Genomic DNA, 15,290 nt, shown 5'->3' with positions numbered 1-15,290 from the left:
AATAGAGTAATGGACGGTGAATTGCTCAAAAACTTTCAAAAAGGGGGGCCCCTTTGTTTACCCGGGGTCCCCGCTGTTCCAATCACTGAACTGAGAGTCATAAACTGTGCATGACCTAACTTTTGCAACGTTCAAGAATCCTCACCTCCCGTAAAGGGAAGCCTTGTTATGTTCAATTGTTATGCTATTTCAAAAGTTTGTGTGTTTCCTGTTAACATGTATTATTGTTCTTGTTTTCCCAGTCCCGGAGTACTGGATTTAACCGGGGGGGAGTGCAGCACCCCAGAGTCCTGGTTGTTGCAGTACTGTGGCTCCGCCACTATGGGGAGCTGTGGTACGTCTGATTGCACTAAAGGAGTTTCTCTGACCAGGTACACTCACACCACACTTCACACTCCGGCCACCAGGGGGGGTGGTCCTATCTAGTAGGCCACTCCTCACAACTCTGGTAAAACTGGGGGTTGGACAGGAAGACAGGGAGAAGTAGCTGGGAAGAGCTAGTGAGAGGACCTGTCAGGGATGGGATCCTGGCAGACTCCTCAGAGCAGAACTAACCAGTAAACAACGGGAATACAGTAAAGGAGAAATACCAGAAGGGGTCCTGCTGTTAGACCGAGGCAACATCCTTCTGAGGCGCAAACAGTCGGTGGCCGGAACGCCGAGCAAGTAAGAGACTTTAAGTACATTGCAAACCACGGCCGGACAGCTAATTACAGGTTGGCTGTCTCACTTAACACCTAAGCAGACAACGGAGGCAGCTGTGGGAGAGGGGCGACTCTAGGGTCCCGGAAGAACTCCAGGCCTACCCCGTCATACGGGTGCGTCCTACCATATCATCTGGAGGACGGAGAAAGAACAGTAGAGACAGAAAGAAACAGTTGTGAGGACTATCCCGGGAGCTCAGCAGGGAAGAACTACAACACACAGCGCTAGAAGGTAGATACTGATTCCCACCTGTAAGGAGGAACTCCTGATGTGTCGTTGGACCGGCCGGTCTCTGAAAACCCAGTTAACAGCGCTCTGGACTGAGGTCTCCAACATCTTCAGTAAAGAGGTAAAGAGACTGCAACCTGGTGTCCTCGTTATTTACCGCGACTTACACCCCACAACTGTACCGCTCCATCGCTACCATTACTACCACTTATTACACCGGACGTCCCCCCACTGACGGACAGGGCCACGGACCGGGTCTAGCCACCGTGACAACCCCGAGACTGAGAACTAGAGGCCCGGCTCCGGGTATCCCCTCGGCCCTGCGGTGGTGTGGGGGCGCTCCATTTGGAACTCTGTGACTGCAGACTTGTGGATCCTCACAACGCGTACTTTGCATACTGCCAGGATTCTCCGGTGTAGGACTGCAGAGTGACTTTTTGTGCCAGACCTGGACAATCCCCCTTTTAATTTGCATTTACACTGCAAGATTATCATGAACAAGCTTTCCAAGGCATGCTTGTCTCACATTAATCTTAAACAGGCTGCCAATCATCCCATGAATGAGCAAAATGTTCTTTCATTGGGTTAATTGATCCTTTCTATAGTACAAAAGTTCATCGTTGTCAGCAGCGCATTGTTCTGCCTAAACGAGACCTGCGCTGCCGAGAACAGTGTCAGCCTATGTGCAATCTACTGTACCTCTGTAAAAAGGCTATTATAACACCTGCCGATCAGTAAAGGCTTACCCATCGGTGGTCATTTAGTTCCACCGGTCAGTCTGTGTAAATGGACCTTCAGAATTTCCTAACCATTTGCAAAAGACATGATTCATAACACAAACTTGCTGCCCAAGCTTGGTCTCCCTCAGTAAAATTATCCACAGATCAAAAAGACCTTTCCCTTATCTGGGTCCTTATTTAACACAGTGAGTTTACCTATTGGCTTCTCTCCCTATTCATAGCCCGCAGTTAAAAAAGCCCACACTGCCTACATACAGTGGTATTACTAATTATCCGATTCCTTACTAACTTCTAATATTTAACACAATATATCCACATTTTAAAGCAGGTTCACAATATGCGACCATGTTGCTTTTTCTTTGTCCGTTTGTCCAACTAGTTATAAAAATGTTTTTTTTTTGTTACAAAATTACTGCAATTTTGAAAAATTGCAGCACAAAATTGCAGCGTAATCACATGTTGTGAACATACCCTTTGATGAGACCACATAGTGCAGTTGACCACATGCAGCCGAAGACCTGCCCACCATGGTGCCCAATTTTCCCACTCTCTTCTCTTTCTTTGCCTCCCAAAAAAGGTGTCACACGCTACGCTTTCAATGTCCGTGGGGAGAATGACAAAGATGTTTTCATTCGAATTAGCATATAGTTAACCTCAAGGTTCCCCAGACTCCCAAAAAAGTAAGTGCTTCATTTCTTTGTGTGACCGGCCATGATGCTTTGACTGACAACTGTGTTTTTTCTACCCCTTAGGTTGAATTCAGATGTCCGTATGGAAGCAGGTTTGGAAATGCAGTAACTCAGGGATTGCAGAACAATTCTGTATAACAATATTATTTAATTTTCAACAAAAGGATGAAACTGATCTCCTTGCAGGGAGTTAATCAACAATAAAAAAGAATCAAGGGGGTTAAAGAGTTAAAGTGACAGTCTAATAATTAAACAGGACTTATCGTAGTCTTTTCTGGTCCTCATCCGCATACAGTCTGATGGGAGTTGAAATACCGGCAACGGTCGGCGTGGTGTCCTCAAATGGATCCCAAACAAAATCACGGTCCAGCTTCTGACGGCAACGGACGGTCACCAGTTTTGCCCACTGAGCCCCTAGTCCATAAATCTGTGCAGCCGAAGTGGCGATCACTACAAGAGTCTCTGTCCAACACGTGTGCTGCTGCACGTCTATCAGATATGGGGAACGCACCTCAGGGTCCTGCACCTGGCCCCCGCTCCTCCGCGCGAGCACTGCACTCTGCGGCATTCTGCACACACACTGTCTCACCGGAGTGTTCGCGCAAGTTCTGCTGGGGCACCTCTCCGCACTGCTTCTGTAACTGCGGAGCGCGCCGCACACCTCTCTCTGCTCTCACCGCTGGCGGGAAACTGAGAGCTCTTTCCCGCGCTTCCTGCTCTCTGCCCGAGCTTAGTCATTCTTTCCCCCTGGCAACACTGGACGCAGCCTCGGCAGTTCCGGACCTGGCACAACGCAGGCACCCGCAGCCCGGTCTTCCTCCTTACACGTACATCATGGTCCAAGTATGCACTGGGCTGGCAGCAAGTCTCAGAACCTAAATGTGACAGCTTTATAGATATACATGAGGCTGGTGAGTTCAGGTCAGGAGACCTCTGACCAGTGCATACATTGCAGTCTGTACTCAGACCATGATACAGGGACACCGGAATTTGGCCTTAGGCCACATATACAAGTCCATATTTGAAATGAACAGCACACAGATGCAACACGTATGACATCCATATGGTCTCTTTCACATTATGCACCCAGTCATTGACATCAGTGAGTTTGGACATTTTTTTTCTGTATCCCGATGGACTTTGTTCAAACGGCCATACACTTTTCATTAAAAAAAAGAGCATACGTACGTGCCAAACCAAGTATCCCTTATAGCCCAGTTATTATTGTTCCTGGACTGTGTATTGTACAAGTTGTATTGAAGTGTTTATCCTCAATCAACTATAATTAGAGCAATCTACACCAGAGTGTCTGAGTCAACATTATGCCAGTCCTCGTATTATGACTGCACGGGTGTAATACACATAGTATTGTAATACAAGGACAATGTGCGCAGTAATTAGACAGTCCCGGGATTATAAAGTGTGATGTCATAGTACACAGAATAAATACTGATATTCAGTGCTGGCGTGGTCATTGGTGTCCATCAAAACCTAGAGCCCTGGTGAGATTGTCACCTCTGTCTATGGTCACGTGTCCGGAAAATACTCACAGGAAAATGTAATACCACTTTTTTATATCAGTTCTGTATTTCTAAAGAAGCACATAGTGAAGACAGTGAAGCATTTCCTTTATTTGATAAGTGCTGAAAATGTTTTATTCTGGTTAACTGAGTAGTCTAATGAGTTGGGTGGTCTTCAGCACTGGTATGTTTGCACATCATATCAGTAAAATTCCAGATTGACAGCATTAAAGGGAATTTTTCACCAGGTTTCCGCTATCCCATCTGAGAGCAGCATGATGTAGGGGCAAAGACTCTGATTCCAGTAATCTGTCACTTACGGGGCTGCTTGAGGCAGTTTGGATAAAATCACAGTTTTCTCTGCTGTAGATCTACTAGTTCTCTGAATGCTGGGCTTTGTATAACTCTGCCCACACCACTGATTTGGCAGTTTTCTGTATACACTCTGCATAGGCAGAAACCTGTCAATTAGTGGTGGGGTTATACAGAGCTCATGAATATGGAGGACCACTGATAATCTCCTACTAATAAAACAGTGATTTTATCAAAATTACAGTAAGTAGCCTAGTAAGGGACATATCACTGTAATCAAGGTTTCTGTCCCTACATTATGGTGCTCTCAGATTAGATGGCAAAAATCTGGTGACAGTTTCCCTTAATAATCCGGTTAATTCAATATTCAATAATGTGAAGGATAACACTGGAGAGATCACACAGAATCCCACCGCTGCCACCACATATGATGAACCCTCACCTCGCCACCCTGCCTGACGTCACTATAATGTCAGACAGATTACATAATGCAGTCTCCCCACTTTCACAAACGTGATGTTCTACACCCTCTGGGGACACAAAGGGTCAGGTTGATACAGTTTTACACAGGCGCCCCGTGACCTCACGGTCCCAGGGAGGCACAGGGAGTGAGAGGATGTGGCCCATACAGTCACTGACATGACACCACAGTCGCTCACAACCCTGTCAGGCCTTTCACTTGCATCAGTGAAACAGAGCGCTGCCAGACTGGTAGGACTTCCACCAGTTCCTCATTAGATATAAGCCGATCCAATAACGGGATTATATCGGGCCAGAAACCAGCCCCGGTAGCATGAAAAGATGTGTGGATTCTTGGAGCCAGATAAAAGAGCAGCCTAAGGTTAAATTATATATTTAATCGGCTTAAGGGTACATTAGACAATACACTATATACACGATGGTTAGACATATACAATGGTCAGATATGCAAAAAACAGATAGTGGTAGGACAAAAGATATATCGGATTTTTAGGGGGAAATGGGGGTGCGTCTTGCAAAGCGGATATACCGCTTACCGGTACCGTTGCAGGCTGGGATGACGGGGTGTCCGCCACCGCTGCCCAGGATGTCCGCCGCTCCCCAGGGTGATGCTTGCGTCTCCGGTGCTGCGTGAGGCTCTGCCGACATTCTGTGAAAGACCAGAGCCCCCCGGCAGTTTGTCCATGCTTTCCTGTGTGACGGACTTCGGGAAAATGGCCGCCGGGAGGTGGAGCATGCGCAGATAGAGTCCGTGGCCCTGGGCGCCCAAGTAAAAGGGTGAAGGCCTTTATAGGGGTTTGAATAAAGTTTGTGTTCGTGACGGCGCCTGTGGTTCTCGTTCAGAGGTGACCGACGCTGCTTAAAGGGGTCTTCTGGGGGCAATGGTGCTGGAGCAAGGATGGTGTCGCTTCCCACAGATGAAGCGGGGTCCCCAGGGCTCCCGGTGTGTTTGGCAAGAGTGGTGTCGTGCCAACACACCGAGGAACTGCCGGACTTTGTGGATGTTGCTGGGGTTTGGCCAGTTCCTGATCACGGTGACCTTATCAGGGTCTGGTGCCACACCTTCGGCGCTTACCTCCTGGCCCAGGTACTGCACTTTGTGTTTCAACAGGTGGCACTTTGATAGTTTTACCATGAGGCCAAAGTTGGACAGAGCTTCAAACCCCTTGGCCAGGTGCTTCAGGTGGTCTTCATAAGTCTTAGAGAAGACAATGACATCATCCAGATACAACAGGACGGTTTCAAAATTCTTGTGCCCGGGACAGCACTCCATCATCCTCTGGAATGTTCCTGGTGAGTTGCACAGTCCGAACGGCATGTACTTGAATTCAGAGAGGCCCATCGGAGTCGTGAAGGCAGTCTTTTCCTTATCCGCCTCTGCCACGGGAACCTGCCAATACCCACTAGTGAGATCTAAGGCGGAGAAATAGTTAGCGGATTTTAAAGCAGCTAATGGCTCTTCGATTCTGGGCAACGGGTATGCATCCTTATGTGTAATGCGGTTTATCTGCCTGTAATCAACACATATCCTCATTGTACCATCCTTTTTCCTGACGAGGACTAATGGAGCAGCCCAGGGGCTACAACTATCTCTGATTACCCCAGCCTCCTTCATCTCTCGTAACATACATACTCTTGGCACATTGGTAGTGAGCTGGAGGTACAGGCCGGTACTACTCTTTAATGGGCGGATGACCTCCAGTGGGGATATGATGTTGAACCCGTTTTACCTGCCCAAAATCTAGTGGGTGTTTGCTGAATACCCGCTGATACTCATGGACCACCTGGTAAGCCCCATGTTTTTAGTGTGATGGGGTAGAGTCAGTGCCCACGTGTAACTTCTGACACCAATCCTCCAACTGTCCTGCAGAGCCATTGTCCTCCCCCTGGTCGGACATGACCAAGGGTTCTGTTGCCCGTATTGCATTATCATTAACAGTGAACAGTTTAGCAAGTGTGGCATATCTGGGTAAGTGGACCTCTTTCTCTCCACAATTAAGGACACATACTGGTACCCGCCCCTTGCGGACATCAACCACCCCTCTGGCTGTCAGGATTGTGGGCCTACTATCTGAATACACAGATTGTACCAGGGCCTGGTAGTCTTTACCGCTGAGGCCTATTGCTGCCCGACAACAAATTAACATTTCACTCCTGGGGGGTATTACAATAGGGATCGGATCACTCACTGTGACACGGCCAACTTCTCCACCAGACAATTCTACCTGTTGTCTTTGCATCAGGGCTCTGATTTCTTTTTGCAGGGCACGCTGCTCACTGGAACCTGCAGTTTCGGCCACCTGTTGTAACAAGACAATAACCTTGGCAAGGCAGTTTTCTATGACATTAGTATATCATGGGGTTACATTCTTGACAGTCAATATCAACAATCACAAGTCCTTGGGCCTTCAATTCTACCCGCCACACCTTAATGGTTACCTCCTTGTACCCCACCTGTGGCAAAGGCTGACAATTACTGGCTACTATCGTCAAATTGCTATCTGGGCCATGGGTACTGTCTGAGTCAGCCCAATACCGTTTGCAGAGAATGTAAGGCATAGTCGTCACCTGAGAGCCGGTGCCCAGTAAAGTGTTCATCGGGATGCCGTCCATCACAATGTGGAGGATCGGTCATCCTCTGACATACTTGGCTCGCCAGTTTTGTGGGCCTGGTCGTCCTACTCCTGGGGGTTGGCCCTCTGCCCCAGGGGTTGCTTGTTTAAATGGCAGAACCTTGCGATGTGTCCCACCTGGTTACAGCGGAGATAAATGGGTCATCCATCCTGATGATTGCGGTCGTTGTCTCTTCCTCTAATCGGTGGGATCCTCTTCTGTCGTCGCCAGGGGACGTCATCTGGACTGGAAGCCAGCTGGATCTTCTCCTTTGGGGATTTCTGCAGGGACTGCACGGTTTTGGCTAGTGCAGCTACGCTTTTAGTCAGTTCCTGGAGGTGCAGTCCTGCAGAAGGGTCATCATCCAGGATCTGTGCGTCGGCCTCAACAGGTGCCTGATGAAAGGATGCCACCTCCTGGTGGTACGTGATTGCTAGACGCCTAGGGGGCACTGTGCGGCTGGGCTGTGGTTCATACAACACCCGGATGGCCCTGTCCTTAAAATGTGTAAAGTTCAGGTCAGGGTTTTGCAAGGCCAGGATGCACAGCTGTGTCCGGAGGGTGCTGGACAGGAGTCCCTCAATAAATTGCTCCTTTAATAATTTGTCCCCATCCTGCACACTGTTAGGGTCAACCTGTTTAATGGCCCGCAGTGCCTCCTGGAGAATAAGGGCATAGTCCTGTATGCTATCCTGTGCTCTTTGTTTGCACCCTAAAAACCTCATTTCTGCAGCAGTGCGGGTGTCAAAAGTGGTTTTAAGTTTGGCAAATATCTGCTTAACAGTTCTTTTTTCGATATCCGGCCAGGATTTCACTTCTCTTTGTGGTGCGCCAATTAAGTGACCAGTTAGAATGTTGACCTTTTGATATTCTGTCAGGGGATTTACTTCAAATAGACTGCATAGCCTTTCTTTAAAGTCACTCAGCGTATGGGACTCCCCTGAATATTGTGGCAGCCAGGCTGCTCCTGGTATCTAGGGCATGGATAGCAGCATTATAGGAGCTGTTACTGCGGCGGGGTCCGGCCAGTTTGCAGGAGCTGTGGGCAACGCGGGGCCTGGTGGCATCATGGGGCCTGCGGCTGGGTCCACCGTGGGGCCTGGGGGCATCATGGGGCCTGTGGCTGCAACCACCGCCACATCTCCTCCCAGGTCAGACATGTCCCTTCCCCCGTGCTATCCTCAAGCTGGTCTGACGTCTCGCCACCGGGGTCTGCAGCAGCTCCTCCGGCACTCAGTAAGGTGCTCCTCCAGGTCCTCCTTCCGGGGCTTCCGACGTCCTCACTTGCAGCTCTCCTGCATGGCACCCACTTCCTTTTTGCGCTTTTACCAGCTCCGCCCACAAAGGTACGCCTCCTTCTTCTCCTCGCGCTCCACAAGGTGCGGCAATGGCGGCTTCTACACAGTTTAACACAGTCTATGGCGCACAGTACCCGGTGATGCCAGGGCACAAATCCTGTTCATGACGCCAAGTTGAGTCGCCTGCCAGGGCCGTGGGGTACTCAGTACCGGGTCCGGTCATTGTTAAAGGGGAGGTCACGATGGCAGCAACCCGTTCTGTTGCCCTGGGCGCCCAAGTAAAAGGGGGAAGGGCTTTAAAGGGGTTTGAATAAAGTTTGTGTTCGTGATGCCACCTGTGGTTCTTGGTCAGAGGTGACTGACGCTGCTTAAAGGGGTCCTCTGGGGGCGATGGTGCTGCAGCAAGGATGGTGTCGCTTCCCACAGGTGAAGCGGGGTCCCCAGGGCTCCCGGTGTGTTTGGCCAGAGAGGTATGGTGCCAGAATAAACGAAGGACATGGGGTTGCAATGTCTTTACCTGGTTTACTGTTGGCAGTCAATTTCAGTCTAGGGTACAGACAACAGGTGACGGTGGAGTTCTCACAGCCTCAGGCTCCCAGTGCCGGGTTTTGCTTTAGCTTAGAGGGAGCCCACTCGCAGCTCTCCTCTAGCTCCTGACTTCTCCTGAGCTCCTTCTCTGTTCCTTGTCTGCTCCAGACTAACTCCTCCTCCAGACCAGAATGTATTAAGGGAAGTTTCCCTTAAAACAGGTTTAGAGCTCCCCCTTCTGTCCTGGAGACAGAATGTGTTGAATGAACAGCTTACCTGCCAAAGGGACTCTCCTCGTCTCCAGGCATGGCATCACCCTCCCCGAGAGGAAGGCAATACCACTGTGGTACCTGAACCCCTGGGGTGCCACATATACATGCCTGATATAACCGAATAAGCAAGTAAAGTGCTCGTTCGTCTGCTGATTGGGTCTTTTAGGCTGACAGTAAAATCATATATATATATATATATATATATATATATATATATATATAGATAGATAGATCTATAGATAGATAGATAGATCTCTTGATCTATCTATAGATCTATCTATAGATCTATCTTTAGATCTATCTATCTATAGATCTATCTATCTGTCTGTGTATGTAAACATTAATCTTCAATGGAGTATGTAAATGAAGAGGTTGGACAAGAAATGACATCACAATTTTTTTTTGTTCAATAATAGATCTTTATTTAGCTTTCAAAAACGTATACAAATCTGCATGAAAAAAACGCATAAAAAAACGCATCAAAAAGCATCAAATCTGAACCTGCGTTTTCTGGCAAAGAGGAAGAATCTGCACAGAAAATTCCACAGGCAAATCTGCAACGTGTGCACATACCCTTAGGATACAATTATTTGTTGTTTGCGTGTTTTATTGTTTTCTAGTTATATAGTGTGATTTTAATTAGTATAGATTGTAATCTACTTATTTTTTATTTGTTTTTCATTTTTCCAGCCTTTTCAGTATTAATAATCTTGTGATGGCTTCACCTACACATTGCCCTCAACAACAAGAATATTTCCTATGAAGTAACAAAGGATATGAAAAGGACAAGATCCTGTCTCTCTTTTTTCCACAGTGAGTTCTATCAGATATATGGACAGTTTCATTAAATTTCCATCATTATATCTATTTGTTGTTTTCTCTACAATGTCACATACAGTAACACAATACTTATTTTCTTTATTTTTCTTTGTATTATTTTGTTTAATTACATTTTATATATTATTATTATTATTATTATTTATTATACACATATTTATTATCTTTTTATCTATTTTACACATCATTATTTATATTATTTAATATTTATCCATGTATTATCTATCAACTTTGACAGACACATACTTAAGGAACTATATATAAATTAATCTTTCATATATACTTCACTCGTACATGAGAAGGGGTTATATACAAATTACAGATATAACTTACAGTAAGCAAACTAACAATGACAGACTGATACAGAGGGGCGAGGACCCTGCCCTTGCGGGCTTACATTCTACAGGATTATGGGGAAGGAGACAATAGGTTGGGGGTTGCAGGAGCTCCGGTGTTGGTGAGGCAGTAGCTCCAGTAGTGGTGAGGAGGCAGCGGGGTCAGTGCAGGCTGTAGGCTTTCCTGAAGAGGTGAGTTTTCAGGTTCCGTCTGAAAGATCCGAATGTGGTTGATAGTCGGACGTGTTGGGGCACAGAATGCCAGAGGATGGGGGATATTCGGGAGAAGTCTTGGAATCATGAGGTCAAAGGAACTGGCCAAGAAGATCAGAGAGAGAATTGTGGCAAGGCACAGATCTGGCCAAGGTTAAAAAGAATTCCTGCAGTACTCAAGGTTCCTAAGAGCACAGTGGCCTCCATAATCCTTAAATGGAAGAAGTTTGGGACCACTAGAAGTCTTCCTAGACCTGGTCATCTAGCCAAACTGAGCAATCGTGGGAGAAGAGCTTTGGTGAGAGATCGTGGCAGCATCATGCTATGGGGGTGTTTTTCAGCTGCAGGGACCGGACGACTGGTTGTCGTTGAAGGAAACATGAATGCGGCCAAGTACAGAGATATCCTGGATGAAAACCTCTTCCAGAATGCTCTGGACGTCAGACTTGGCTGAAGGTTCACCTTCCAACAAGACAATGACCCTAAGCACACAGCTAAAATAATAAAGGAGTGGCTTCAGAACAACTCTGTGACCATTCTTGACTGGCCCAGCCACAGCCCTGACCTAAACCCAATTGAGCATCTCTGGAGAGACCTGAAAATGGCTGTCCACCAACGTTCACCATCCAACCTGATGGAACTGGAGAGGATCTGCAAGGAAGAATGGCAGAGGATCCCCAAATCCAGGTGTGAAAAACTTGTTGCATCATTCCCAAGAAGACTCATGTCTGTACTAGCTCTGTACTGTGCTTCTACTCAATACTGAGCAAAGGGTCTGATTACTTATGACCATGTGATATTTCAGTTTTTCTTTTTTTAATAAATTTGCAAAAATTTCTACATTTGTTTTTTTTTCAGTTAAGATGGGGTGCAGAGTGTACATTATTGAGAAAAAAATTAACTTCTGAATACTTTCCGTACCCACTGTACATTTATATATATATATATATATATATATATATATATATATATATACAGTATATATATATACTGTATATACACACACTATATACATGTGTATGTTTTTACATGAATATAATTCTGCTTTGCACTCAACACACTTGTAGTTTGCACCTTATTACTTTTTGCTTCTTTTCATATACATTCTTCCATTTTTTCATGTATATGATTTTATTTCCATTTTTTCAATTTGCACTTTATTACTTGTTGCTCTCTTTTTTTGCACAATGTGTGAATTTGCATTGTTATTAAATTTCATCATAATACATAAAAAATATTAAAATTCAAGCGTCTTCAGCAGTTGATAGTTTTTACTGGCTATCTACTGACTAACCTGGGGCAAAGATATAACATAATGCATATTTATTTGCACATATCACTTTCGTCCATTACCTTTAGAACCACTATTATACTTACCTACATCGCCATCTTGTGGTATGCTTTCAAATTACAATACCACCATATACAGGATTTTACATAGCATCACACACTCTCTCATCATCCAATGGATGAGGTGAGGTAATAGGTGTGCGCACACTACGCTCTGCTGGCTTCTGCATCTGGCGTCCTCCTTCTTAGGCATCACAGCCATCTGACCATGATGTTACGGGTCACGTGATGCAAATAACATGGGGCTTGAAGAACCTCCTATGGGTGCATACGTCAATCCATGTCATACCTCTCCCATTGGCTAAGTTACATATATACAGTTGTGCTCAAAAGTATACATACCCCGGCAGAATTTTTGCTTTCTTGGCCTTTTTTCAGGGAATATGAATGATAGCACCAAAACTTTTTCTCCACTCATGATTAGTAGTTGGGTGAAGCTACTCATTAGCAGACTGCTGTGCTTTCTCTTTTTAAATCATAATGTCAACCCAAAACATCCAAATGACCCTGATCAAAAGTTCACATACCCCATTTCTTAATACCGTGTATTGCCCCCTCTAACATCAATGACAGCTTGAAGTCTTTTGTGGTAGTTGTGGATGAGGTTCTTTATTTTCTCAGATGGTAAAGCTCCCCACTCTTCTTGGTAAAAATCCTCCAGTTCCTGTAAATTCCTGGGCTGTCTAGCATGAACTGCGCGCTTGAGATGTCCCCAGAGTGGCTCAATGATATTGAGGTCAGGAGACTGAGGTGGCCACTCCAGAACTTTCACTTTGTGCTGCTTAGCCAATGACAGGTCGACTTGGCCTTGTGTTTTGGATCGTTGTCATGTTGGAACATCCAAGTTCCTCCCATGCACAGCTCTTGGGCTAATGAGTGCAAGTTTGCCTCCAGTATTTGCTGATAACGTGCTACATTAATCTTTCCTTCAACTTTGACCAAGTCTCCTGTGCCTTTGTAGCTCACACATCCCCAAAACATCCACCTCCATGCTTTACAGTAGGAATGGTGTTCCCTTCATCATAGGCCTTGTTGACCTCTCCCCAAATGTAATGTCTATGGTTGTGGCCAAATTTTGTTCTCATCACTCCAAATTACCTTGTTCCAGTCCAGAAGTTTTGAGGCTTGTCTCTGTGCTGTTTTGCGTATTGTAGGTGAGCACTTTACTAACATTGATTATACCAAGTACATATATATTTATGTAATTTTGATACCTCTAACATATAGATGTATACCACATCACATACAGCAATTTTGCAATTTTTAAATCATTTTTTTTCAGTCCAATATCTTTTAGGATTTTTGTGATTTAAACACAATTTTTGTCGTATTTTCATACAAATCATTTATATCACATGGTACACCTTTGTGGTTTGTCTGTATTTTGTTTTTGTTTGCAGCAACATTATATACTGTTTTTATGTGCATTTTTTACAATATGGATTTTTGATATGCGCCTTCTGTTCAACAACCTTATATTTCTTCAATAAATAAACCGTTTTATTCACATCAGTGACCATAATCTTGGTTCTCCCCTCCTTTTCTTGGCATTATAGTGGCAAAAACAGACAGCTGAGACTATTACAAGCAGGATTGGCCAGGAACGGTGACCTGTATTAAAGAAACTGAGACGTGTGGTGTGCAGTTAGCTAATCTTTTGCAAGATATTCAGTCATTATAGGACATTATGTAATGTATATGGTTTAATTCCATCTATTGTGTTTGTTGTACTTTGCTGCCATCTACTGGCCGTTGTTATATTGTGGTGTTCATGTAATATTACTCTGCTTTACCCATAATACCTTTCTTTCTGCAACTCCTCCTATCTTTATCTCACTTCCTTCTTCTTGGTCAGCGCCATCTTGTACAACACATGCTTCAGGACTAGAGAAAGGATTCTCTTGTTACTCTAACTTCGGCTACGTTCACATTTGCGTTGTTGTGTGTTGCGTCGGCGATGCATCGGCGAAGCAACGCACAACGCATGCAAAACGCATTGTTTTGTGACGCATGCGTCCTTTTTTTGCATGATTTTGAACGGAAAAAAAATGCAACTTGCTGCGACTTGCTGCGTCCTCTGCGCCCTGATGCGTGCGCCCAAAAAGACGCATGCGTCACAAAACGCAACACAACGCATGTCCATGCGCCCCCATGTTAAATATAGGGGCGCATGACGCATGCGGCGACGCTGCAGCGCCCGACGCTGCGGCGCACAACGCAAATGTGAACGTAGCCTTCATGCTTCTAACCTGCAGTACTAACTTCTACCTCATCTTAATCCCTTCATCATCCCTGATATCTTACCTCATCTCATCAGGGTACTCTAAATAAAATCTGCATCATCCTTCCGGACTAATCACGTGCAGCTCACCAGGAATATTAGCACAAGTTAGGCTGGTTTCACATTTGCGTCTTTTACTGCTGCATTTTAGCGCAAAAAAACGCATGCGTTTTTTTCCTATATTTAACATTAAAAACGCATGCTTTTTTTGTATGCGTTTTGCCGCGTTTGACGACGCATGCGTCTTTTCTATGCTTGCGTTTTGTTGCAGAAATGCAACATGTAGTAATTTCTAGAGGCGTTTTTTTGCGGAAAAAAAACGCATGCGTTTTTTTGCGGCAAAAAACGTATTGCTGTCTATGTAAACGCATGCATTTGGTTGCGTTTTAAACGCATGCGTTTCAATAGAAAAAAAAACAAGAATACACACTGATAAGCCACCCACCACCATCAAGGTGATAAAGGGATCCAAGCCCTAACCCTACCCCTAACCCTAAAGCCGGTAATTCAATTGCCGGCTTTTCATTTCTCCTGCCTAAACCCGACATGATATGAGACATGGTTTACATACAGTAAACCATCTCATATCCCTTTTTTTTTGCATATTCCACACTACTAATGTTAGTAGTGTGTATGTGCAAAATTTCAGCGCTGTAGCTATTAAATTTAAGGGTTAAATCGCGGAAAAAATTGGCGTGGGCTCCAGCGCAATTTTCTCCGCCAGAGTGGTAAAGCCAGTGACTGGGGGCAGATAGTAATAGCCTAGAGAGGGTCCATGGTTATTGCCCCCCCCCCGGCTACAAACATCTGCCCCCAGCCACCCCAGAAAAGGCACATCTGTAAGATGCGCCTATTCTGGCACTTGGCCACTCTCTTCCCATTCCCGTGT

At 45.5% G+C, this 15,290-nt stretch overlaps 1 long non-coding RNA gene across 1 annotated transcript; it reads left to right on the top strand.

The window, feature by feature from the left end:
* Positions 1-3,819: 3,819 nt before the first annotated feature.
* Positions 3,820-13,757, top strand: LOC143768404 (uncharacterized). Its single transcript, XR_013213848.1, has 3 exons — positions 3,820-3,920; positions 10,076-10,198; positions 13,677-13,757. It is a non-coding gene; the product is annotated as an uncharacterized LOC143768404 (long non-coding RNA).
* Positions 13,758-15,290: the final 1,533 nt, after the last annotated feature.

Source organism: Ranitomeya variabilis, chromosome 4, assembly GCF_051348905.1.
Source record: "Ranitomeya variabilis isolate aRanVar5 chromosome 4, aRanVar5.hap1, whole genome shotgun sequence".
NCBI classification, from domain to species: domain Eukaryota; kingdom Metazoa; phylum Chordata; class Amphibia; order Anura; family Dendrobatidae; genus Ranitomeya; species Ranitomeya variabilis.
Note: the sequence above shows the minus strand (reverse complement) of the source record. Positions and strands in the feature narration are given on the sequence as shown.